We start from the raw sequence: 7,321 nt of genomic DNA on the forward strand, positions 1-7,321 counted from the left end.
GGAGCAAGACATTAGGGGGCCCGGGGGCATTCCCCCTGGAAATGTTAAAATCTAGAGGCTCTGAAATACCATTTCCCAGCCATTTCAGGCAGTTTACATAACAGGCAGTTTACAGTATCAATAACCAGTAAGTTTCTATTATTTTTACCGGGTTATTTTTGGTGTTTGTTTGTTTGCTTGTTTTTTAGTGTGTTTTTTGTGTTTTTTGTTTTAATTATTATTATTATTATTATTATTATTTTATTTTTTTAATATTATTATTTTATTTTTTTTTTGGGGGGGGGGGGGTACTGCCGCCTTGCCCCCTCCCTCGCTAGCTAGCTAGCTACTGCGGCAGTCAAACATGACTTGGTCGTTCAGCGGTACCCAGTGGATGTAGTTTACAGGTGAAAAAAAAGTAACCCTTCTGATTACCTGGTTTGGGAATCTAATAACCAGATGTAGATTTAAGTAGCGAAATCACACCGGGCTACCGCTAATGTTGAGTCCTGTATCATGTAGTAACTGTAACATCTCGTTTTTCGTTAGAACTGAAACCTGCCGCTTCCACATATATTTATTCTACCCAGTAACAGCATGGGAGTGGGGGTGGAGGTGGGGGTGGGCGTGTTGTGTCTTTAAATATGCTCTTTTCTACAGACAGACCAGTACATACCACGGACTTTAATATACTATGTCGTTTCTCTCGTGAAGCACTGGCTAGAACGGGCATGGGGGAGATTTAACTAACTCGATGATGTGCCTAGCATACCCATTGAGGTTTTTCCGTCCCAACTGGTATATCAAATGTCATGGTACGTGTTGTCTTGTCTGTTAAAAAATGCATATAAAAAATCCTTTACTAGTAATGTTAAAAAGGTAGCAGGTTTCCGCTGAAGACTATGTGTCATAATAACCAAATGTCTGGCTTCCGGAAGTCGATAATTGATTAATCAGTGTACTCCAGAGGTGTCGTTAATCAAAACGAACTTTAACTCTGGTTGGAACTGGATGGAAGATATCAATCTTGATACAACTCGGGGACATTTGGAATTGACGAACATGCGGTGGATCTCCCCCCCCCCCCCCCCCCACACACACAATATATCGAGAGTGGTGGTGTGATGTCGAAAATAACTGCCAAAATGATAATTAAATTAAATTACCAAACTATATGCTTTGCAACACCTAAAGCAATAATTCTGAAATAGGCTGGTAAGAATTTTAGAATAACATCCATCAGCTTTTCGAATATCTACAATTAAAGCTTCATCACATAGAAGGACCCCTGCGCGTGCTGTAACCTCACCGTGGTGCAGGGGTGTAACATTCTCTTTGAGAATGGCCAATACAGCACAAAATTGACGTTTTGAGTAAAATTCAGTATCCGTAAAATTCTGTGATATTTGTGTTTTTGCACAGTTCTTTACACTGTTTTTGTTTAAGTCTTGAATTTTTATATTGATGTTGATCATCACTTTATTTATTTGCATTACCGTAGTTTGACACCAAATAGCCGATGTATTTTTCGTGCTGGGGTGTCGTTAAACATTCATTCATTCATTCATTCACATAGAAGGAATTATTTTATTTAACGACGCACTCAACACATTTTATTTACGGCTATATGGCGTCAGACATATGGTTAAGGACCACACAGATACTGAGAAAGAAAGAAAGAAATGTTTTATTTAACAACGCACTCAACACATTTTATTTACGGTTATATGGCGTCAGACATATGGTTATGGACCACACAGATATTGAGAGAGGAAACCCGCTGTCAAAATATTTGATTTTAATCCAATACTTTCTGATATCCACTGCCCACTTTATATCGATCTGTTATTTTCCAAAAGTAGGGAAATTACTAGTGTTAATGACGATAAACAAGCTGATGTAAAATGTAAAATTAAGAAAATTAATAGATGTACAGCTGATATATATAATAATAATAATATAGATGATGAAAATATTAGAAACCTTGCAGCTCATTTAGATAGATTATTCGTCAATTCTGATACACCAAACAGAGAAACAATAAATAGTTTAGTAAAAGATTTGGGGAACATTATGAAAAAGAGTGCCGAAAAGACGGTAGGAAATTATGCTCAAATAAGTACAAACAAACATATTACAGCTAACAAGAAGATTTGGTTCGGTAAAGAGTGTAGAATAGCAAGGTTTCATTTTCACAAAGCTAGACTTAAATTTAATCACAGTAAATGTAATATAGATCGTCTCTCGATGATAGGTTTGGGCCAGCTATATAGAAACACTAAAATTTTACAAACGTAAACACGATAAATCATCCGAACAAAAAATACGCAAAATGCAAACAAACAAACCCAAGGAATTTTGGAAACTATTAAATTCAATAAATGAGAAAAAAAAACACCCACTGATATAGAAATGGATAATTTCTTTGAATATTTCAAATAAATAAATGAAACAGACCAAAATGGTGTTGAAAGCATCAACATAGATATCTCGTTTGAAAACAGTATCCTAAATAATGAAATCACTATTGATGAAGTACGGAAAGCCATTAGATGTCTCCGAAACAATAAAGCGATGGGTACAGATGAAATTTCAAATGAATACCTTAAATATGGAGAAAGCAAACTCGCCCCAATCTTAGTAAAACTATTTAATATACTACCAGATGGTTGGCTAAATGGAATTATTAAGCCAATTTATAAAAAGAAAGGTAGCCCAAATGATCCCGAATCTTACAGACCCATTACAATAGTAAGTTGTTTTGGAAAGCTATTTACATCAATTTTGAATAAGAGAATAAATGACTTCCTCGAATCCACAGAACAACTAAACGAAAGTCAAGCGGGCTTATAGTACTAATGATCATATTTTTTCTTTGCATGCCCTATGTGAAATTATCAAACAAAGAAAAAAGAAATTTTACTGTGCCTTTATAGATTTCTCGAAAGCATTTGATACTGTCTGGCGAACAGGTTTATGGCAAAAAATTTTAAATTTAGATGTAAATGGTAAATTTCTTAGAATTGTTTATAATATGTACCAAGGTATCAAATCATGTATAAGCCACAATGATGAATATTCGGCTTATTTCCTATGTCAAAATGGAGTACGTCAGGGCGAAAATCTGTCCCCCATATTATTCGCTATATACTTAAATGACCTAGAAAATACACTAAAAGAGAAACAATGTAATGGTATAAGAATAGAGTATGAAAACAACAATACTGACCTACTGTTTATAATTACCATGCTACTTTATGCTGACGACACTGTGATTTTGGCAGAATCACCAGAAGACCTACAAAAGTCTTTAAACGTTTTCTCGGAATATTGTGAAATTTGGAAATTAAAAGTAAATATAGATAAGTCTAAAATATTAGTATTTGGTACAAAACCTCCCAAAAATAAATCATTCTACATTAAGGACATTAAATTAGACATTGTTGATAACTATAAATACTTAGGCATTATATTTACTAGAACAGGATCGTTTATCCAAGCAAAAAAATCTTTAATAGCACAGGCTAATAAAGGTATGACCTTACTCAAAATGAGAATTAGAAATCTTAATTTACCAATAGACTGCCAATTACACTTGTTTCATAGTACCATTGTCCCTATTCTGTTATATTCCTCGGAAATTTGGGGTTTTGGTAATAATCAAAATATAGAAAGAATACAGCTAAATTTTCTAAGAGACTTATTAAGGCTAAGAAGAAGTACCCCACTGCCCATGATTTATGGAGAATTAGGCGTATTTCCATTAGATATTAAGATACACATTAGAATGCTAAGTTTTTGGGCCTCGTTGATCACAGGAAAGGCCTCTAAAATATCATATATACTGTACAAAACAATGATTAGTGAACGCACAAAAAATATAAACGATATATTAAATAAATTAGGACTGGGAAATTATTGGTTAAACCAGACAGTTTCAAATAAGAACTCATTTATTAAGTTAGTTACTCAACGTTTAAAAGATCAATTCAGACAAACCTGGAACGAAAATATTAATACTTATCCCAAATGTATTACTTATAGAATATTTAAATCGGCACATGTTTGTGAAAATTACCTTCTATACTTACCAGAAAAAATACGCATTATTTACAGTCGATTCAGAACCAGCAATCACTATCTTCCAATTGAAACTGGCAGATGGCAAAATATTGAAAGAAAAAATAGAATTTGCCCTCTTTGCAAAATCACAATAGGTGATGAATTTCATTACCTATTTCAATGTCCACACTTTACTAACGAAAGATCAACCTACTTAAATAAATATTACTTCAACAGACCAAACACTTTTAAATTACACAAGCTCTTTAACACAAAACAATTATCTATTATAAAGAAACTATGTACGTTTCTTAATGTCATTAATAGTGTATTAAAAGACACGCCTTTGTCATAGATTTATTCAACTAATAATTTTTAGCGTTTGTGTATATGTATATAGATAGATAGATAGATAGATAGATAGATAGATAGATAGATAGATATAGATAGATATAATTATATGTGTGTATGTTTTAATCAGCAGCCGCCATTGTATTGTGTATATATATATGTTTGTAAACACCTCAATGTAACACCGTTTGGTGTTCTGAGTGAATAAAGTTCTGTTCTGTTCTGTTCTGTCGCCACTTCATGAGCTACTCTTTTCGATTAGCAGCAAGGGATCTTTTATATGCACCATCTCACAGACAGGGTAATACATACCACGGCCTTTGATATACCAGTCGTGGTGCACTGGCTGGGCCCACCGACGAGGATCGATCCCAGACCGACCGCGCATCGAGCTACTAGGCTACGTCTCGCCTCATCATATAGATCAACTCGTCCACAATACCGCCTTGCTCTAAACAAATGGCCGCAGATTACTAATGATTGATATGTAATTAAGTCTGGTATCATTTTAATCGTATTTGTCCGTCTCTTGATCATTTATACTTATTGCGTTTTGTAACAAACAGAGAATTAACACTGAATTATCTAAAATACGACAAAAAACATTTAGTCACAATGCAGAATATTTTTATTTAAACAAATTGTGTAATGCACCAAATGCATGCATACATTGCCAGAGACAGACAGACAGACAGACAGACTTTCAAAACAGCCGAAAAGTGCAATCCAGCACATCTGACAGTGGATGAATGTCTAGTGGAACTCGATACACACGAAAAAAATCGTCTGTTTTGGTTAAACGCGCTCTGTCACGGATGGTTGACCTAATTACTGACCCAACAAAATATTATATGACAATATATACATTTGATTTGTACCTAAAAGTACTTTTATTTAACCATCTACATAACCACCATATCACACTTATTATTGATATTTTATAAAAAATAATTGAATTATGGGTACGGTCCATAATTCTGAGAAAAATAACGGCTATTTGGAGAGCAGAGGAGTGACGTATTATTTTGAGTCACGTGACGGGCATTCCCCGAATAACCGCAGTAACCGTCCTCTACGACGTAGGGTAAATAGAAAAAAAACAAAAAAAACAATGAAAATAAGTTATTAAAAATTAATAAAACATGTACTGAATGATATTAAGCTTATACATTAATTTATTTTAGTAACAGAGGCATGTTAAACGTCGACAATCCCGACTAGTTAGGCCTTTGTATCTATAGGTAAATTTATCGTTAATTGTACGCGAAAAACTCTAAACATCTGGATCACAAACACCGTCATTTTCCACCTTGTCAAATTCATTATTATACAAAATATGCCATAACAGATGACTTGGGATAGGAACTGTTACATTTTTAAAGAATACTCTGAACAAGACGGTGTTTATATACGATGTGACTATATATACGAAGGCCGTGTCTATAGCCTCCACTAACGAGGGCTGGCTATATTCACAGCAAAAATGTATATAGGCGGTAAATAAGTACATGTATTTGATTGATCCATATTACCGAACCATCTGGAACAGGAGGAATACATACTAAGTACTGTACGAACAGTGCATTTTCTGAACAGGGGACGGGGTGGGGGGAGTATATATGAATTTAGCGGACCCTTTTGTGTACGTTTTCCATAGATATATGAATAGCGTCATATTGTCCCTACAGTACTAACAAAAATTAATTAGAATAAATAAATAAATAATAAATAAATAATAATAACAATAATAATAATAATAATGTTGATGATGATGATGATGATGATGATGAATAAATAAATAAATAAAAATAACAATTACAAATTATCAGCGGCTGAGGTAGATTAACTGAAAGAGAAACTAATTTCGGACAGTACACAAACTAACAACAGGGCTTGAACTTAATAATTTTTCACTGATTGTAATTTTGAGGCTGCTTACGTAAATTTTGTAAAAAAAGTTAATTTTACCGTAAATAAATATGACTAAAAGGTTATTTTGCTGTATTTAGTCACATTTCAAATGCTCAAAATTGCAAGGGCCAATAAAACTCAAAATAATAAAGCTTAGACCACTCCAGGGTCCCCCTCTAAATTTATGTAACGTTTCTGTAACAACCGAAATACCACTTTGCGAACCAGTCAAAATAATTTGCACACGCGCCTAATAATAATAATAATAATAATAATAATAAATAGTGAGTTCATGTTCCGACTGTTTATTATTTTATTTCAGCGTACCGGCGCGGATCCAGGATTTTTAAATAGGGGGGGGGGGGGGGGGGGGGGGGGGGGGGGGGGGGGGGAGGGGGACCCGAGGGCATGCTCCCCCGCGAAATTTTGAAATAAGTGCATCTTTGTGTAATTCCACTCTAGTGTATGCTATAGTTAAAAAAAATTTAATAACTTGACCCCAAAAATAGGGGGGCCCGGGCTCCTTGGGCCCCCACTAAATCCGCGCCTGGCGTATTCACGGTTATTTTCGTCATGAAATAATATATTTTTTATTATTTGCCATGTATATAGCCGGCCCTCATTTGCCAAGTCTCTATACATGGCGATCGTTTATATAAAATCCACAAATACATTATACGGTTGTCGTATATATAGCCTCATCACTACGAGTCTGTTTTTCCGTATTTTTATGACTTTTTACAAGAAGACTTCCAAATTTTAAAAATGAAGCGTGTCGTGGAATTCCCTCGATCGTAGTCCAAATAAAATGTTTTGGATCATACAGTAACTAGGTTTGGTATTCCAAATGAATGTAATTTCCATTTATAATGCATATTTAGAGAAACAAGGCCCACTAAATCCGTGATTGAGCTCCTTTAAAGATACATGTATATCGAAAATACTTAAGCTGTAACATAGAAAGAAAGAAATGTTTTATTTAAAGACGCACTCAACACATTTTATTAACGGTTATATG

Source organism: Gigantopelta aegis, chromosome 10, assembly GCF_016097555.1.
Source record: "Gigantopelta aegis isolate Gae_Host chromosome 10, Gae_host_genome, whole genome shotgun sequence".
Lineage (NCBI taxonomy): Eukaryota > Metazoa > Mollusca > Gastropoda > Neomphalida > Peltospiridae > Gigantopelta > Gigantopelta aegis.